At 36.5% G+C, this 23,049-nt stretch overlaps 1 pseudogene; it reads left to right on the plus strand.

The window, feature by feature from the left end:
* Positions 1 to 23,049, plus strand: part of LOC135537285 (unconventional myosin-XV-like) — a 140,287-nt pseudogene that overhangs the window by 62,575 nt on the left and 54,663 nt on the right.

A 23,049-nucleotide genomic window follows, 5' to 3' on the forward strand; every position in this document is an offset into this window, starting at 1 on the left:
GACCTGTCCTCTCTCCCCTGTGGTGACCAGTCCTCTCCCCTTAGTGGTGACCAGTCCTCTCTCCCAGTGGTGACCAGTCCTCTCTCCCCAGTGGTGACCAGTCCTCTCTCCCTAGTGGTGACCAGTCCTCTCTCTCCCTATGTGATGTTTAGCCCCGGTGGTGACCAGTCCTCTCTCCCCAGTGGTGACCAGTCCTCTCTCCTTAGTGGTGACCAGTCCTCTCTCCCCAGTGGTGACCAGTCCTCTCTCTCCTGTGGTGACCAATCCTCTCTCCCTAGTGGTGACCAGTCCTCTCTCCCCAGTGGTGACCAGTCCTCTCTCCCCAATGGTGACCAGTCCTCTCTCCCTAGTGGTGACCAGTCCTCTCTCCCTAGTGGTGACCAGTCCTCTCTCTCCCTATGTGATGTGTAGCCCCGGTGGTGACCAGTCCTCTCTCCCCAGTGGTGACCAGTCCTCTCTCTCCCTATGTGATGTGTAGCCCCAGTGGTGACCAGTCCTCTCTCTCCCTATGTGATGTGTAGCCCCGGTGGTGACCAGTCCTCTCTCCCTAGTGGTGACCAATCCTCTCTCCCTAGTGGTGACCAGTCCTCTCTCCCTAGTGGTGACCAGTCCTCTCTCTCCCTATGTGATGTGTAGCCCCGGTGGTGACCAGTTCTCTCTCCCTAGTGGTGACCAGTCCTCTCTCCCCAGTGGTGACCAGTCCTCTCTCCCTAGTGGTGACCAGGCCTCTCTCCCTAGTGGTGACCAGTCCTCTCTCTCCCTATGTGATGTGTAGCCCCGGTGGTGACCAGTCCTCTCTCCCTAGTGGTGACCAGTCCTCTCTCTCCCTATGTGATGTGTAGCCCCGGTGGTGACCAGTCCTCTCTCCCTAGTGGTGACCAGTCCTCTCTCCCTAGTGGTGACCAGTCCTCTCTCCCTAGTGGTGACCAGTCCTCTCTCCCTAGAAGGTGACCAGTCCTCTCTCCCTAGTGGTGACCAGTCCTCTCTCCCCAGTGGTGACCAGTCCTCTCTCCCTAGTGGTGACCAGGCCTCTCTCCCTAGTGGTGACCAGTCCTCTCTCTCCCTATGTGATGTGTAGCCCCGGTGGTGACCAGTCCTCTCTCCCTAGTGGTGACCAGTCCTCTCCCCTTAGTGGTGACCAGTCCTCTCTCCCTATGTGATGTGTAGCCCCGGTGGTGACCAGTCCTCTCTCCCCAGTGGTAACCAGTCCTCTCTCTCCCTATGTGATGTGTAGCCCCAGTGGTGACCAGTCCTCTCTCTCCCTATGTGATGTGTAGCCCCGGTGGTGACCAGTTCTCTCTCCCTAGTGGTGACCAGTCCTATCTCCCTAGTGGTGACCAGTCCTCTCTCTCCCTATGTGATGTGTAGCCCCGGTGGTGACCAGTCCTCTCTCCCTAGTGGTGACCAGTCCTCTCTCTCCCTAGTGGTGACCAGTCCTCTCTCCCTAGTGGTGACCAGTCCTCTCTCCCTAGTGGTGACCAGTCCTCTCTCCCTAGTGGTGACCAGTCCTCTCTCCCTATGTGATGTGTAGCCCCGGTGGTGACCAGTCCTCTCTCCCTAGTGGTGACCAGTCCTCTCTCCCTAGTGGTGACCAGTCCTCTCTCCCTAGTGGTGACCAGTCCTCTCTCCCTAGTGGTGACCAGTCCTCTCTCTCCCTATGTGATGTGTAGCCCCGGTGGTGACCAGACCTCTCTCCCTAGTGGTGACCAGTCCTCGCTCTTCCTATGTGATGTGTAGCCCCGGTGGTGACCAGTCCTCTCTCTCCCTATGTGATGTGTAGCCCCGGTGGTTACCAGTCCTCTCTCCCCAGTGGTAACCAGTCCTCTCTCCCCAGTGGTGACCAGTCCTCTCTCCCTAGTGGTGACCAGTCCTCTCTCCCTAGTGGTGACCAGTCCTCTCTCTCCCTATGTGATGTGTAGCCCCGGTGGTGACCAGTCCTCTCTCCCTAGTGGTGACCAGTCCTCTCTCTCCCTATGTGATGTGTAGCCCCGGTGGTGACCAGTCCTCTCTCTCCCTAGTGGTGACCAGTCCTCTCACTCCCTATGTGATGTGTAGCCCCAGTGGTGACCAGTCCTCTCTCCCTAGTGGTGACCAGTCCTCTCTCCCTAGTGGTGACCAGTCCTCTCTCCCTAGTGGTGACCAGTCCTCTCTCCCTAGTGGTGACCCGTCCTGCTCTCCCTAGTGGTGACCAGTCCTCTCTCTCCCTATGTGATGTGTAGCCCCGGTGGTGACCAGTCCTGCTCCCCCTGCTGCTGAGGTGGTGAAGTCATCAGTGTTGCCTCAGGTCGACATCGTACCCAGCAGTAACATCAAGGATATCATCAGACAGTACGACTCTCCTCCGCCCGTGACTGATGCCCTACCGCCCGGCAAGAGGTCAGATGTCACACACACACTGTGCTCAGCATCATGAAAACTCTATTCTGACTCCAGACTACTGTGCTTCTATTCAGTTTCCATTCAGCTTCTATTACATTTGCATACATATTCTATTCATCCTTATTCAGTCCATTTTATTCAGTCAGTCTTTATTTCACCTTTATTTAATCAGGTATTTATACATTATATATATAACCCTTTATTTAACCAGGTATTTATATATTATATATAACCTTTTATTTAACCAGGTATTTATATATTATATATAGCCCTTTATTTAACCAGGTATTTATATATTATATATATAACCCTCTATTTAACCAGGTATTTATATATTATATATATAACCCTCTATTTAACCAGGTATTTATATATTATATATATAACCCTTTATTTAACCAGGTATTTATATATTATATATATATAACCCTTTATTTATCCAGGTATTTATATATTATATATATAACCCTTTATTTAACCAGGTATTTATATATTTTATATATAACCTTAACCCTTTATTCAACCAGGTATTTATATATTATATATATAACCCTTTATTTAACCAGGTATTTATATATTATATATATAACCCTTTATTTAACCAGGTATTTATATATTATATATATAACCCTTTATTTAACCAGGTATTTATATATTATATATATAACCCTTTATTTAACCAGGTATTTATATATTATATATATATAACCCTTTATTTATCCAGGTATTTATATATTATATATATAACCCTTTATTTAACCAGGTATTTATATATTATATTTATAACCTTTTATTTAACCAGGTATTTATATATTATATATAACCCTTTATTTAACCAGGTATTTATATATTATATATATATATAACCCTTTATTTATCCAGGTATTTATATATTATATATATAACCCATTATTTAACCAGGTATTTATATGTTATATATAACCCTTTATTTAACCAGGTATTTATATATTATATATAACCCTTTATTTAACCAGGTATTTATATATTATATATATAACCCTCTATTTAACCAGGTATTTATATATTATATATATATATAACCCTTTATTTATCCAAGTATTTATATATTATATATATAACCCATTATTTAACCAGGTATTTATATGTTATATATAACCCTTTATTTAACCAGGTATTTATATATTATTTATATAACCCTTTATTTAACCAGGTATTTATATATTATATATATAACCTTTTATTTTACCAGGTATTTATATATTATATATAACCCTTTATTTAACCAGGTATTTATATATTATATATATAACCCTAACCCTTGATTTAACCAGGTATTTATATATTATATATATAACCCTAACCCTTTATTTAACCAGGTAGGCTAGTTGAACAAGTACTCGTTTACAACTGCGACCTGGCCAAGACAAAGCAAAGCATTGCGACACAAACAACAACAAAAGAGTTACACATGGAATAAACTAACATACAGTCAATAACACAATAGAAAAAGTCTATATACAGTGTGTGCAAATGAGGTAAGATTAGGGAGGTAAGGCAATAAATAAGCCATATTGGCGAAATTATGACTATAAGTAGAGATACTCATCAATAAAATAAATAACAATATGGGGATGAGGTAGTTGGGTGGGCTATTTACAGATGAGCTATGTACAGGTGCAGTGATCTGTGAGCTGCTCTGACACCTGATGCTTAAAGTTAGTGAGGGAGATGTGAGTCTCCAGCTTCAGAGATTTTTGTAGTTCTTTCCAATCACTGGCAGCAGAGAACTGGAATGAAAGGCGGCCAAAAGAGGAATTGGCTTTGGGGATGACCAGTGAGATATACCTGCTGGAGCGAGTGCTATGGGTGGGTGCTGCTATGGTGACCAGTGAGCTGAGATAAGGCGGGGCTTTACCTAGCAGAGACTTGTAGATGACCTGGAGCCAGTAGGTTTGGCGACGAATATGAAGCGAGGGACAGCCAATGAGAACATACAGGTCGCAGTGGTGGGTAGTATATGGGGCTTTGGTGACGAAACGGATGGCACTGTGATAGACTGCATCCAATTTGCTGAGTAGTGTGTTGGAGGCTATTTTGTAAATTACATCGCTGAAGTCAAGGATCGGTAGGATAGACGGTTTCACGAGGGTATGTTTGGCAGCGTGAGTGAAGGATGTTTTGTTGTGAAATAGGAAGCCAATTCTAGATTTAATTTTGGATTGGAGATGCTCAATATGAGTCCGGAAGGAGAGGGTTATGGGGGAGTCTTGGGCAACTTGCAGAGCTGGGGGTGCAGAGCTGTTGACTGGGGTAGGGGTAGCCAGGTGGAAAGCATGGCCAGCAGTAGAGAAATGCTTATTGAAATTCTCTATTATCGTAGATGTATCAGTGTTAACAGTGTTTCCTAGCCTCAGGGCAGCTGGGAGGAGGTGCTCTTATTCTCCATGGACTTTTTGGAGTTTGTAATACAGGATGCATATTCCTGTTTGAAAAAGCCTTGGGTTTTCTAACTGTCTGTGTATATTGGTTTCTAACTTCCCTAAAAAGTTGCTTATCACAGGGGCTATTCGATGCTAATGCAGAACGCCACAGGATGTTTTTGTGCTGGTCGAGGGCAGTCAGGTCTGGAGTGAAACAAGGGCTATATCTGTTCCTGGTACAACATTTTTTGAAAGGGGCATGCTTATTTAAGATGGTGAGGAAGGCATTTTTAAAGAATAACCAGGCATCCTCTACTGACGGGATGAGGTCAATATGCTTCCAGGATACCCGGGCCAAGTCGATTAGAAAGGCCTGCTCGCTGAAGTGTTTAAGGGAGCGTTTGACATTGATGAGTGGAGGTCATTTGAACGCAGACCCATTACGGATGCAGGCAATGAGGGTGCCGTTCGGGGCCGTTCGGTAGTCACTACTACGCTAGGCGAGCAGGGGACACAGCATTCAGAAAAGTTAGCGGGCCGGGGCCAGTAGATGGTTCTGCAGCGACATTGTAACAGAATAGCCTGTTGAGACCACATCAGGCGATCACGTCGGATCCAGTCGTGATGGATCGGCGGGGCTCCGTGTCGAAAATAAAGGGTGAGGGCCAATTGGCAAAGGAGGTATTGTAGCCCTAGAATTTGCTGGTACATGGGTCTAGCTCGAGGCTAGCCCAAGGCTAACTGGTGCTTGCTTCGGGACAGAGCCGTTAGCTAACAGTAGCCAGTCGTTTGCAGCTCGCTAGCTGCGATGACCCGGTGTAATGATCCGGAGCGGCAGGAATCCGGTGCTGGTAGAGAGAAGCAGTCCGATATGCTCTGGGTTGATATCGCACTGTGCAGACTGGCTGGTGATTGTCTGAGCTAAGAATGGCTGATGACGGGGAAAAAGGTGAGGACTCATGTCCTTATTTAGTCTTATTCAGTCTTATTCAGTCAGTCTTATTCAGTCAGTATTATTCAGTCAGTTGTTTTCAGTTATATTCAGTCCTCATATCCTCTATGTGTAGGAGACCAGAGGGGAAGTTTATGAAGATGCAGAATCCTCGTGATGAAGCTCTACAGATCCTCAAACCTCAGATGGACAACCCACCACCACAGGTGCACTCACACACTCACACTCACACACACACACTCACACACACACACACACACACACACACACACACACACACACACACACACACACACACACACACACACACACACACACACACACACTCTCACACACACTCACACAGAGATAAATATTTACCCAGCACTCTGGTATCTCTCTCCAGCCCAAGCGTCCGTTAGGCCCAAGCCCCTCTGCGATGGCTCTAAAGGAAGCAGGGATTAACCCCACCAAGAGGGCCAGGAAGAGGGCCCCTGAACCACTCCCTCTACCAGGTACAACACTGACAGACAGTTGGATGTGTGGCTGGTTGTTGATTGAGAGCTCTAAAGGAAGCAGGGATTAACCCCACCAAGAGGGCCAGGAAGAGGGCCCCTGAACCACTCCCTCTACCAGGTACAACACTGACAGACAGTTTGATGTGTGGCTGGTTGTTGATTGAGAGCTCTAAAGGAAGCAGGGATTAACCCCACCAAGAGGGCCAGGAAGAGGGCCCCTGAACCACTCCCTCTACCAGGTACAACACTGACAGACAGTTTGATGTGTGGCTGGTTGTTGATTGACAGCTCTAAAGAACCAATGACTATAGATAGTTGTTTCGTGACAACTCTTAGGGCCAATGGCTGTGTCTGTGATAGAGTGACAGCTCTAAGAACCAATGGCTGTGTGTGTAGTTGTTGATTGACAGATCCAAGAACAAATGGCTGTGGCTGTGTCAATGACAATTATAAGAACCAATGGCTGTGTGTCTGGTTGTTGAATGACATCTCTAAGGACCAATGGCTTTGTGTGACTGTTGAGTGACAGCGCAAATATCCAACTACTGTGTGTTTGTGTGGAGTGACAGCTCTTTGAGCCAATGGGCTGTGTGACTGGTTGTTGAGTGACAACTCTGTGAGCCAATGGGCTGTGTGCTTCTGTGGAGTGACAACTCTTTGAGCCAATGGGCTGTGTGACTGGTTGTTGAGTGACAACTCTGTGAGCCAATGGGCTGTGTGTCTGGTTGTTGAGTGACAGCTGTGTGCTCCCATAGTATCGCGGGAGCTGCCAGTGGAGGTAGAGACTATTCAGACCCAGCTCCATCGCAGCACAACACAAGAACACTACACCTACACCAACGTACCCTGGAAGATCTACATCAGGAAGGAGGTACAAACACACACACCACACAGACCTGACTTGGTGCTCCGGTACAGCTTGCCGTGCAGGTAGCAGAGACAACAGTCTATGACTGGGATGGCTGGAGTCTTTGACAATTCTTTGGGCCTTCCTCTGACACCGCCTGGTATAGAGGTACAGGATGGCAAGAACCTTGACCCCGGTGATGTACTGGGTCGTACGCACTAACCTCTGTAGTGTGCTGCGGTCGGAGGCCGAGCAGTTGCCTTACACGTCAGCGATGATACCCGTCAGGAAGCTGTCGATGGTGCAGCTGCAAAACCTTTTGAGGATCTGAGAACCCATGTCAAATCATTTCTACCCTAAAGACAGGTTCAACCATCCCCTGGGGCTGGACCTCATGTTCAGTTCTAACGTCAGTGTGTTCCCGGTTTCAGGTGTTCTACCCTAAAGACAGCCTTAGTCATCCCCTGGTGCTGGACCTCATTTTCAAACAGGTGGGACAGTTGTTTTTTAATAACATATTGAATTGGCATAATATACATATTCCTGTATCACTGTTATACTATTCCTGTAACACTGTTATTATATTCCTGTAACTCTGTTATCATATTCCTGTAACACTGTTATTATATTCCTGTTATTATATTCCTGTAACACTGTTATCATATTCCTGTTATCATATTCCTGTATCACTGTTATCCTATTCCTGTAACACTGTTACCATATTCCTGTAACACTGTTACCATATTCCTGTAACACTGTTATCATATTCCTGTTATCATATTCCTGTATCACTGTTATCCTATTCCTGTAACACTGTTATTATATTCCTGTAACACTGTTATCATATTCCTGTAACACTGTTATCATATTCCTGTAACACTGTTATTATATTCCTGTAACACTGTTATCATATTCCTGTTATTATATTCCTGTATCACTGTTATCCTATTCCTGTATCACTGTTATCCTATTCCTGTAACACTGTTATCATATTCCTGTATCACTGTTATCCTATTCCTGTATCACTGTTATCCTATTCCTGTATCACTGTTATCCTATTCCTGTATCACTGTTATCCTATTCCTGTAACACTGTTATCATATTCCTGTATCACTGTTATCCTATTCCTGTAACACTGTTATCATATTCCTGTATCACTGTTATCCTATTCCTGTATCACTGTTATCCTATTCCTGTAACACTGTTATCATATTCCTGTTATCATATTCCTGTAACACTGTTATCATATTCCTGTAACACTGTTATCATATTCCTGTAACACTGTTATCATATTCCTGTATCACTGTTATCCTATTCCTGTATCACTGTTATCCTATTCCTGTAACACTGTTATCATATTCCTGTATCACTGTTATCCTATTCCTGTATCACTGTTATCCTATTCCTGTAACACTGTTATCATATTCCTGTATCACTGTTATCCTATTCCTGGAACACTGTTATCATATTCCTGTAACACTGTTATCATATTCCTGTAACACTGTTATCATATTCCTGTATCACTGTTATCCTATTCCTGTATCACTGTTATCCTATTCCTGTAACACTGTTATCATATTCCTGTATCACTGTTATCCTATTCCTGTATCACTGTTATCCTATTCCTGTAACACTGTTATCATATTCCTGTTATCATATTCCTGTAACACTGTTATCATATTCCTGTAACACTGTTATCATATTCCTGTAACACTGTTATCATATTCCTGTATCACTGTTATCCTATTCCTGTATCACTGTTATCCTATTCCTGTAACACTGTTATCATATTCCTGTATCACTGTTATCCTATTCCTGTATCACTGTTATCCTATTCCTGTAACACTGTTATCATATTCCTGTATCACTGTTATCCTATTCCTGTAACACTGTTATCATATTCCTGTTATCATATTCCTGGAACACTGTTATCATATTCCTGTAACACTGTTATCATATTCCTGTAACACTGTTATCATATTCCTGTATCACTGTTATCCTATTCCTGTATCACTGTTATCCTATTCCTGTAACACTGTTATCATATTCCTGTATCACTGTTATCCTATTCCTGTATCACTGTTATCCTATTCCTGTAACACTGTTATCATATTCCTGTATCACTGTTATCCTATTCCTGTATCACTGTTATCCTATTCCTGTAACACTGTTATCATATTCCTGTTATCATATTCCTGTAACACTGTTATCATATTCCTGTATCACTGTTATCCTATTCCTGTATCACTGTTATCCTATTCCTGTAACACTGTTATTATATTCATGTTATCATATTCCTGTAACACTGTTATCGTATTCCTGTTATCATATCCCTGTAACACTGTTATCATATTCCTGTTATCATATTCCTGTAACACTGTTATCATATTCCTGTAACACTGTTATCATATTCCTGTAACACTGTTATCATATTCCTGTAACACTGTTATCATATTCCTGTATCACTGTTATCATATTCATGTAACACTGTTATTATATTCCTGTTATTATATTCCTGTAACACTGTTATCATATTCCTGTAACACTGTTATTATATTCCTGTTATTATATTCCTGTAACACTGTTATCATATTCCTGTAACACTGTTATTATATTCCTGTAACACTGTTATCATATTCCTGTTATTATATTCCTGTATCACTGTTATCCTATTCCTGTATCACCGTTATCCTATTCCTGTAACACTGTTATCATATTCCTGTTATCATATTCCTGTAACACTGTTATCATATTCCTGTAACACTGTTATCATATTCCTGTATCACTGTTATCCTATTCCTGTATCACTGTTATCCTATTCCTGTAACACTGTTATTATATTCCTGTTATCATATTCCTGTAACACTGTTATCGTATTCCTGTTATCATATTCCTGTAACACTGTTATCATATTCCTGTTATCATATTCCTGTAACACTGTTATCATATTCCTGTAACACTGTTATCATATTCCTGTAACACTGTTATCATATTCCTGTAACACTGTTATCATATTCCTGTATCACTGTTATCATATTCATGTAACACTGTTATCATATTCCTGTTATTATATTCCTGTAACACTGTTATCATATTCCTGTTACCATATTCCTGTAACACTGTTATCATATTCCTGTAATACTGTTATTATATTCCTGTAACACTGTTATCATATTCCTATTACCATATTCCTGTAACACTGTTATTATATTCCTGTTACCATATTCCTGTAACACTGTTATCATATTCCTATTACCATATTCCTGTAACACTGTTATTATATTCCTGTAACACTGTTACCATATTCCTGGAACACTGTTATCATATTCCTGTAACACTGTTATTATATTCCTGTATCACTGTTATCATATTCCTATTACCATATTCCTGTAACACTGTTATTATATTCCTATTACCATATTCCTGTAACACTGTTATTATATTCCTGTAACACTGTTACCATATTCCTGTAACACTGTTATCATATTCCTGGAACACTGTTATCATATTCCTGTAACACTGTTATTATATTCCTGTATCACTGTTATCATATTCCTGTTATTATTTTCCTGTAATACTGTTATCATATTCCTGTAACACTGTTACCATATTCCTGTAACACTGTTATCATATTCCTGTAACACTGTTACCATATTCCTGTAACACTGTTATCATATTACTGTAACACTGTTATCATATTCCTGTACCACTGTTACCATATTCCTGTAACACTGTTATCATATTCCTGTACCACTGTTATTATATTCCTGTACCACTGTTACCATATTCCTGTAACACTGTTATCATATTCCTGTATCACTGTTATCATATTCCTGTATCACTGTTATTATATTCCTGTAACACTGTTATTATATTCCTGTAATACTGTTATCATATTCCTGGAACACTGTTATCATATTCCTGTTATTATATTCCTGTAACACTGTTATCATATTCCTGTAACACTGTTATCATATTCCTGTATCACTGTTATTATATTCCTGGAACACTGTTATCATATTCCTGTTATTATATTCCTGTAACACTGTTATTATATTCCTGTAACACTGTTATTATATTCCTGTATCACTGTTATTATATTCCTGTAACACTGTTATTATATTCCTGTAACACTGTTATTATATTCCTGTAATACTGTTATCATATTCCTGGAACACTGTTATCATATTCCTGTTATTATATTCCTGTAACACTGTTATTATATTCCTGTAACACTGTTATTATATTCCTGTATCACTGTTATTATATTCCTGTAACACTGTTATTATATTCCTGTAACACTGTTATTATATTCCTGTAATACTGTTATCATATTCCTGGAACACTGTTATCATATTCCTGTTATTATATTCCTGTAACACTGTTATTATATTCCTGTAACACTGTTATTATATTCCTGTATCACTGTTATTATATTCCTGTAACACTGTTATTATATTCCTGTAACACTGTTATTATATTCCTGTAATACTGTTATCATATTCCTGGAACACTGTTATCATATTCCTGTTATTATATTCCTGTAACACTGTTATCATATTCCTGTAACACTGTTATCATATTCCTGTAACACTGTTACCATATTCCTGTATCACTGTTACCATATTCCTGTAACACTGTTATCATATTCCTGTAACACTGTTATCATATTCCTGTATCACTGTTATCATATTCATGTAACACTGTTATCATATTCCTGTAACACTGTTACCATATTCCTGTAACACTGTTATCATATTCCTGTAACACTGTTATCATATTCATGTAACACTGTTATCATATTCCTGTTATTATATTCCTGTACCACTGTTATTATATTCCTGTACCACTGTTATCATATTCCTGTAACACTGTTATCATATTCCTGTAACACTGTTATCATATTCCTGTAACACTGTTACCATATTCCTGTATCACTGTTACCATATTCCTGTAACACTGTTATCATATTCCTGTAACACTGTTATCATATTCCTGTTATTATATTCCTGTACCACTGTTATCATATTCCTGTAACACTGTTATTATATTCCTGTACCACTGTTATCCTATTCCTGTAACACTGTTATCATATTCCTGTTATTATATTCATGTAATACTGTTATCATATTCCTGTAACACTGTTATCGTATTCCTGTTATCATATTCCTGTAACACTGTTATCATATTCCTGTATCACTGTTACCATATTCCTGTAACACTGTTATTATATTCCTGTAACACTGTTATTATATTCCTGTTATCATATTCCTGTAACACTGTTATCATATTCCTGTAACACTGTTATTATATTCCTGTAACACTGTTATTATATTCCTGTTATCATATTCCTGTATCACTGTTACCATATTCCTGTAACACTGTTATTATATTCCTGTAACACTGTTATTATATTCCTGTTATCATATTCCTGTAACACTGTTATCATATTCCTGTATCACTGTTACCATATTCCTGTAACACTGTTATTATATTCCTGTAACACTGTTATTATATTCCTGTTATCATATTCCTGTAACACTGTTATCATATTCCTGTAACACTGTTATCATATTCCTGTAACACTGTTATTATATTCCTGTAACACTGTTATTATATTCCTGTTATCATATTCCTGTAACACTGTTATCATATTCCTGTAACACTGTTATCATATTCCTGTACCACTGTTATCATATTCCTGTTATTATATTCCTGTAACACTGTTATCCTATTCCTGTTATTATATTCCTGTACCACTGTTATTATATTCCTGTACCACTGTTACCATATTCCTGTAACACTGTAATCATATTCCTGTAACACTGTTATCATATTCCTGTAACACTGTTATCATATTCCTGTATCAGTGTTATCATATTCCTGTAACACTGTTATCATATTCCTGTACCACTGTTATCATATTCCTGTTATTATATTCCTGTAACACTGTTATCATATTCCTGTAACACTGTTATCATATTCCTGTAACACTGTTATCATATTCCTGTAACACTGTTATCATATTCCTGTATCAGTGTTACCATATTCCTGTAACACTGTTACCATATTCCTGTAACACTGTTACCATATTCCTGTAACACTGTTATCATATTCCTGTAACACTGTTATCATATTCCTGTATCACTGTTATCATATTCCTGTTATCATATTCCTGTAACACTGTTATCATATTCCTGTTATCATATTCCTGTAACACTGTTATCATATTCCTGTAACACTGTTATCATATTCCTGTAACACTGTTATCATATTCCTGTAACACTGTTATCATATTCCTGTATCACTGTTATCATATTCCTGTTATCATATTCCTGTAACACTGTTATCATATTCCTGTAATCATATTCCTGTAACACTGTTATCATATTCCTGTATCACTGTTATCATATTCCTGTTATCATATTCCTGTAACACTGTTATCATATTCCTGTAATCATATTCCTGTAACACTGTTATCATATTCCTGTTATCATATTCCTGTTATTATATTCCTGTAATACTGTTATCATATTCCTGGAACACTGTTATCATATTCCTGTATCACTGTTATCATATTCCTGTAACACTGTTATCATATTCCTGTTATCATATTCCTGTAACACTGTTACCATATTCCTGTAACACTGTTATCATATTCCTGTATCACTGTTATCATATTCCTGTTATCATATTCCTGTAACACTGTTATCATATTCCTGTAACACTGTTATCATATTCCTGTAACACTGTTATCATATTCTTGTTATCATATTCCTGTAACACTGTTATCATATTCCTGTAACACTGTTATCATATTCCTGTAACACTGTTATCATATTCTTGTTATCATATTCCTGTAACACTGTTATCATATTCCTGTTATCATATTCCTGTAACACTGTTATAATATTCGTGTAACACTGTTATCATATTCCTGTAACACTGTTATCATATTCCTGTAACACTGTTATCATATTCCTGTATCACTGTTATCGTATTCCTGTAACACTGTTATCATATTCCTGTATCACTGTTATCATATTCATGTAACACTGTTATCATATTCCTGTATCACTGTTATCATATTCCTGTAACACTGTTATCGTATTCCTGTAACACTGTTATCGTATTCCTGTAACACTGTTATCATATTCCTGTTATTATATTCCTGTAACACTGTTATCATATTCCTGTAACACTGTTATCGTATTCCTGTATCACTGTTATCATATTCATGTAACACTGTTATCATATTCCTGTATCACTGTTATCATATTCCTGTAACACTGTTATCGTATTCCTGTAACACTGTTATCGTATTCCTGTATCACTGTTATCATATTCATGTAACACTGTTATCATATTCCTGTATCACTGTTATCATATTCCTGTAACACTGTTATCATATTCCTGTATCACTGTTATCATATTCCTGTAACACTGTTATCGTATTCCTGTAACACTGTTATCGTATTCCTGTAACACTGTTATCGTATTCCTGTAACACTGTTATCATATTCCTGTAACACTGTTATCATATTCCTGTAACACTGTTATCGTATTCCTGTAACACTGTTATCATATTCCTGTTATCATATTCCTGTAACACTGTTATCATATTCCTGTTATCGTATTCCTGTAACACTGTTATCATATTCCTGTAACACTGTTATCGTATTCCTGTAACACTGTTATCATATTCCTGTAACACTGTTATCATATTCCTGTTATCGTATTCCTGTAACACTGTTATCATATTCCTGTAACACTGTTATCGTATTCCTGTAACACTGTTATCGTATTCCTGTAACACTGTTATCATATTCCTGTAACACTGTTATTATATTCCTGTAACACTGTTATTATATTCCTGTAACACTGTTATCGTATTCCTGTAACACTGTTATCATATTCCTGTAACACTGTTATCATATTCCTGTAACACTGTTATCATATTCCTGTAACACTGTTATCATATTCCTGTTATCATATCCCTGTAACACTGTTATCATATTCCTGTTATCATATTCCTGTAACACTGTTATCATATTCCTGTATCACTGTTATCATATTCCTGTAACACTGTTATTATATTCCTGTAACACTGTTATCATATTCCTGTAACACTGTTATCATATTCCTGTAACACTGTTATTATATTCCTGTAACACTGTTATTATATTCCTGTAACACTGTTATCATATTCCTGTAACACTGTTATCATATTCCTGTAACACTGTTATCATATTCCTGTTACACTGTTATCATATTCCTGTTATCATATTCCTGTAACACTGTTATCATATTCCTGTTATCATATTCCTGTAACACTGTTATCATATTCCTGTTATCATATTCCTGTAACACTGTTATCATATTCCTGTTATCATATTCCTGTAACACTGTTATCATATTCCTGTAACACTGTTATCATATTCCTGTAACACTGTTATCATATTCCTGTTACACTGTTATCATATTCCTGTTATCATATTCCTGTAACACTGTTATCATATTCCTGTTATCATATTCCTGTAACACTGTTATCATATTCCTGTTACACTGTTATCGTATTCCTGTAACACTGTTATCATATTCCTGTATCACTGTTATCATATTCCTGTTATCATATTCCTGTAACACTGTTATCATATTCCTGTAACACTGTTATCATATTCCTGTTATCATATTCCTGTATCACTGTTATCATATTCCTGTTACACTGTTATCATATTCCTGTTATCATATTCCTGTAACACTGTTATCGTATTCCTGTTACCATATTCCTGTAACACTGTTATCGTATTCCTGTAACACTGTTATCATATTCCTGTTATTATATTCCTGTAACACTGTTATCATATTCCTGTTATCATATTCCTGTAACACTGTTATCGTATTCCTGTAACACTGTTATCGTATTCCTGTAACACTGTTATCATATTCCTGTTATCATATTCCTGTAACACTGTTATCATATTCCTGTTATCATATTCCTGTAACACTGTTATCGTATTCCTGTTACCATATTCCTGTAACACTGTTATCGTATTCCTGTAACACTGTTATCGTATTCCTGTAACACTGTTATCATATTCCTGTTATTATATTCCTGTAACACTGTTATCATATTCCTGTTATCATATTCCTGTAACACTGTTATCGTATTCCTGTAACACTGTTATCGTATTCCTGTAACACTGTTATCATATTCCTGTTATCATATTCCTGTAACACTGTTATCATATTCCTGTTATCATATTCCTGTAACACTGTTATCATATTCCTGTTATCATATTCCTGTAACACTGTTATCATATTCCTGTAACACTGTTATCATATTCCTGTTATCATATTCCTGTAACACTGTTATCATATTCCTGTATCACTGTTATCATATTCCTGTATCACTGTTATCATATTCCTGTAACACTGTTATCATATTCCTGTAACACTGTTATCATATTCCTGTAACACTGTTATCATATTCCTGTTACCATATTCCTGTAACACTGTTATCATATTCCTGTAACACTGTTATCATATTCCTGTAACACTGTTATCATATTCCTGTTATCATATTCCTGTAACACTGTTATCATATTCCTGTAACACTGTTACCATATTCCTGTAACACTGTTATTATATTCCTGTAACACTGTTATCATATTCATGTAACACTGTTATCATATTCCTGTTATTATATTCCTGTACCACTGTTATTATATTCCTGTACCACTGTTATCATATTCCTGTAACACTGTTATCATATTCCTGTAACACTGTTATCATATTCCTGTAACACTGTTACCATATTCCTGTATCACTGTTACCATATTCCTGTAACACTGTTATCATATTCCTGTAACACTGTTATCATATTCCTGTTATTATATTCCTGTACCACTGTTATCATATTCCTGTAACACTGTTATTATATTCCTGTACCACTGTTATCCTATTCCTGTAACACTGTTATCATATTCCTGTTATTATATTCATGTAATACTGTTATCATATTCCTGTAACACTGTTATCGTATTCCTGTTATCATATTCCTGTAACACTGTTATCATATTCCTGTATCACTGTTACCATATTCCTGTAACACTGTTATTATATTCCTGTAACACTGTTATTATATTCCTGTTATCATATTCCTGTAACACTGTTATCATATTCCTGTAACACTGTTATTATATTCCTGTAACACTGTTATTATATTCCTGTTATCATATTCCTGTATCACTGTTACCATATTCCTGTAACACTGTTATTATATTCCTGTAACACTGTTATTATATTCCTGTTATCATATTCCTGTAACACTGTTATCATATTCCTGTATCACTGTTACCATATTCCTGTAACACTGTTATTATATTCCTGTAACACTGTTATTATATTCCTGTTATCATATTCCTGTAACACTGTTATCATATTCCTGTAACACTGTTATCATATTCCTGTAACACTGTTATTATATTCCTGTAACACTGTTATTATATTCCTGTTATCATATTCCTGTAACACTGTTATCATATTCCTGTAACACTGTTATCATATTCCTGTACCACTGTTATCATATTCCTGTTATTATATTCCTGTAACACTGTTATCCTATTCCTGTTATTATATTCCTGTACCACTGTTATTATATTCCTGTACCACTGTTACCATATTCCTGTAACACTGTTATCATATTCCTGTACCACTGTTATCATATTCCTGTAACACTGTAATCATATTCCTGTAACACTGTTATCATATTCCTGTAACACTGTTATCATATTCCTGTACCACTGTTATCATATTCCTGTTATTATATTCCTGTAACACTGTTATCATATTCCTGTAACACTGTTATCATATTCCTGTAACACTGTTATCATATTCCTGTAACACTGTTATCATATTCCTGTATCAGTGTTACCATATTCCTGTAACACTGTTACCATATTCCTGTAACACTGTTACCATATTCCTGTAACACTGTTATCATATTCCTGTAACACTGTTATCATATTCCTGTATCACTGTTATCATATTCCTGTTATCATATTCCTGTAACACTGTTATCATATTCCTGTTATCATATTCCTGTAACACTGTTATCATATTCCTGTAACACTGTTATCATATTCCTGTAACACTGTTATCATATTCCTGTAACACTGTTATCATATTCCTGTATCACTGTTATCATATTCCTGTTATCATATTCCTGTAACACTGTTATCATATTCCTGTAATCATATTCCTGTAACACTGTTATCATATTCCTGTATCACTGTTATCATATTCCTGTTATCATATTCCTGTAACACTGTTATCATATTCCTGTAATCATATTCCTGTAACACTGTTATCATATTCCTGTTATCATATTCCTGTTATTATATTCCTGTAATACTGTTATCATATTCCTGGAACACTGTTATCATATTCCTGTATCACTGTTATCATATTCCTGTAACACTGTTATCATATTCCTGTTATCATATTCCTGTAACACTGTTACCATATTCCTGTAACACTGTTATCATATTCCTGTATCACTGTTATCATATTCCTGTTATCATATTCCTGTAACACTGTTATCATATTCCTGTAACACTGTTATCATATTCCTGTAACACTGTTATCATATTCTTGTTATCATATTCCTGTAACACTGTTATCATATTCCTGTAACACTGTTATCATATTCCTGTAACACTGTTATCATATTCTTGTTATCATATTCCTGTAACACTGTTATCATATTCCTGTTATCATATTCCTGTAACACTGTTATAATATTCGTGTAACACTGTTATCATATTCCTGTAACACTGTTATCATATTCCTGTAACACTGTTATCATATTCCTGTATCACTGTTATCGTATTCCTGTAACACTGTTACCATATTCCTGTATCACTGTTATCATATTCATGTAACACTGTTATCATATTCCTGTATCACTGTTATCATATTCCTGTAACACTGTTATCGTATTCCTGTAACACTGTTATCGTATTCCTGTAACACTGTTATCATATTCCTGTTATTATATTCCTGTAACACTGTTATCATATTCCTGTAACACTGTTATCGTATTCCTGTATCACTGTTATCATATTCCTGTAACACTGTTATCATATTCCTGTATCACTGTTATCATATTCCTGTAACACTGTTATCGTATTCCTGTAACACTGTTATCGTATTCCTGTAACACTGTTATCGTATTCCTGTAACACTGTTATCATATTCCTGTAACACTGTTATCATATTCCTGTAACACTGTTATCGTATTCCTGTAACACTGTTATCATATTCCTGTTATCATATTCCTGTAACACTGTTATCATATTCCTGTTATCGTATTCCTGTAACACTGTTATCATATTCCTGTAACACTGTTATCGTATTCCTGTAACACTGTTATCATATTCCTGTAACACTGTTATCATATTCCTGTTATCGTATTCCTGTAACACTGTTATCATATTCCTGTAACACTGTTATCGTATTCCTGTAACACTGTTATCGTATTCCTGTAACACTGTTATCATATTCCTGTAACACTGTTATTATATTCCTGTAACACTGTTATTATATTCCTGTAACACTGTTATCGTATTCCTGTAACACTGTTATCATATTCCTGTAACACTGTTATCATATTCCTGTAACACTGTTATCATATTCCTGTAACACTGTTATCATATTCCTGTTATCATATTCCTGTAACACTGTTATCATATTCCTGTTATCATATTCCTGTAACACTGTTATCATATTCCTGTATCACTGTTATCATATTCCTGTAACACTGTTATTATATTCCTGTAACACTGTTATCATATTCCTGTAACACTGTTATCATATTCCTGTAACACTGTTATTATATTCCTGTAACACTGTTATTATATTCCTGTAACACTGTTATCATATTCCTGTAACACTGTTATCATATTCCTGTAACACTGTTATCATATTCCTGTTACACTGTTATCATATTCCTGTTATCATATTCCTGTAACACTGTTATCATATTCCTGTTATCATATTCCTGTAACACTGTTATCATATTCCTGTTATCATATTCCTGTAACACTGTTATCATATTCCTGTTATCATATTCCTGTAACACTGTTATCATATTCCTGTAACACTGTTATCATATTCCTGTAACACTGTTATCATATTCCTGTTACACTGTTATCATATTCCTGTTATCATATTCCTGTAACACTGTTATCATATTCCTGTTATCATATTCCTGTAACACTGTTATCATATTCCTGTTACACTGTTATCGTATTCCTGTAACACTGTTATCATATTCCTGTATCACTGTTATCATATTCCTGTTATCATATTCCTGTAACACTGTTATCATATTCCTGTAACACTGTTATCATATTCCTGTTATCATATTCCTGTATCACTGTTATCATATTCCTGTTACACTGTTATCATATTCCTGTTATCATATTCCTGTAACACTGTTATCGTATTCCTGTTACCATATTCCTGTAACACTGTTATCGTATTCCTGTAACACTGTTATCATATTCCTGTTATTATATTCCTGTAACACTGTTATCATATTCCTGTTATCATATTCCTGTAACACTGTTATCGTATTCCTGTAACACTGTTATCGTATTCCTGTAACACTGTTATCATATTCCTGTTATCATATTCCTGTAACACTGTTATCATATTCCTGTTATCATATTCCTGTAACACTGTTATCGTATTCCTGTTACCATATTCCTGTAACACTGTTATCGTATTCCTGTAACACTGTTATCATATTCCTGTTATTATATTCCTGTAACACTGTTATCATATTCCTGTTATCATATTCCTGTAACACTGTTATCGTATTCCTGTAACACTGTTATCGTATTCCTGTAACACTGTTATCATATTCCTGTTATCATATTCCTGTAACACTGTTATCATATTCCTGTTATCATATTCCTGTAACACTGTTATCATATTCCTGTTATCATATTCCTGTAACACTGTTATCATATTCCTGTAACACTGTTATCATATTCCTGTTATCATATTCCTGTAACACTGTTATCATATTCCTGTATCACTGTTATCATATTCCTGTATCACTGTTATCATATTCCTGTAACACTGTTATCATATTCCTGTAACACTGTTATCATATTCCTGTTACCATATTCCTGTAACACTGTTATCATATTCCTGTAACACTGTTATCATATTCCTGTAACACTGTTATCATATTCCTGTTATCATATTCCTGTAACACTGTTATCATATTCCTGTAACACTGTTACCATATTCCTGTAACACTGTTATCATATTCCTGTATCACTGTTATCATATTCCTGTAACACTGTTATCATATTCCTGTAACACTGTTATCATATTCCTATTATCATATTCCTGTAACACTGTTATCATATTCCTGTTATCATATTCCTGTAACACTGTTATCATATTCCTGTAACACTGTTACAATATTCCTGTTACCATATTCCTGTATCACTGTTATCATATTCCTGTAACACTGTTATCATATTCCTGTATCACTGTTATCATATTCCTGTAACACTGTTATCATATTCCTGTAACACTGTTATCATATTCCTGTTATCATATTCCTGTAACACTGTTATCATATTCCTGTAACACTGTTATCATATTCCTGTAACACTGTTATCGTATTCCTGTAACACTGTTATCATATTCCTGTTATTATATTCCTGTAACACTGTTATCATATTCCTGTTATTATATTCCTGTAACACTGTTATCGTATTCCTGTTATCGTATTCCTGTAACACTGTTATCATATTCCTGTAACACTGTTATCGTATTCCTGTAACACTGTTATCATATTCCTGTAACACTGTTATCATATTCCTGTTATCGTATTCCTGTAACACTGTTATCATATTCCTGTAACACTGTTATCGTATTCCTGTAACACTGTTATCGTATTCCTGTAACACTGTTATCATATTCCTGTAACACTGTTATTATATTCCTGTAACACTGTTATTATATTCCTGTAACACTGTTATCGTATTCCTGTAACACTGTTATCATATTCCTGTAACACTGTTATCATATTCCTGTTATCATATTCCTGTAACACTGTTATCATATTCCTGTATCACTGTTATCATATTCCTGTAACACTGTTATTATATTCCTGTAACACTGTTATCATATTCCTGTAACACTGTTATCATATTCCTGTTATCATATTCCTGTAACACTGTTATCATATTCCTGTTATCATATTCCTGTAACACTGTTATCATATTCCTGTTATCATATTCCTGTAACACTGTTATCGTATTCCTGTTACCATATTCCTGTAACACTGTTATCGTATTCCTGTAACACTGTTATCATATTCCTGTTATTATATTCCTGTAACACTGTTATCATATTCCTGTAACACTGTTATCATATTCCTGTTATCATATTCCTGTAACACTGTTATCGTATTCCTGTAACACTGTTATCATATTCCTGTTATCATATTCCTGTAACACTGTTATTATATTCCTGTATCACTGTTATCATATTCCTGTTATCATATTCCTGTAACACTGTTATCATATTCCTGTAACACTGTTATCATATTCCTGTTATCATATTCCTGTAACACTGTTATCATATTCCTGTATCACTGTTATCATATTCCTGTATCACTGTTATCATATTCCTGTAACACTGTTATCATATTCCTGTAACACTGTTATCATATTCCTGTAACACTGTTATCATATTCCTGTTACCATATTCCTGTAACACTGTTATCATATTCCTGTAACACTGTTATCATATTCCTGTTATCATATTCCTGTAACACTGTTATCGTATTCCTGTAACACTGTTATCATATTCCTGTTATCATATTCCTGTAACACTGTTATTATATTCCTGTATCACTGTTATCATATTCCTGTTATCATA

The sequence above is a fragment of the Oncorhynchus masou genome, unplaced genomic scaffold (genome assembly GCF_036934945.1).
Source record: "Oncorhynchus masou masou isolate Uvic2021 unplaced genomic scaffold, UVic_Omas_1.1 unplaced_scaffold_744, whole genome shotgun sequence".
Lineage (NCBI taxonomy): Eukaryota > Metazoa > Chordata > Actinopteri > Salmoniformes > Salmonidae > Oncorhynchus > Oncorhynchus masou.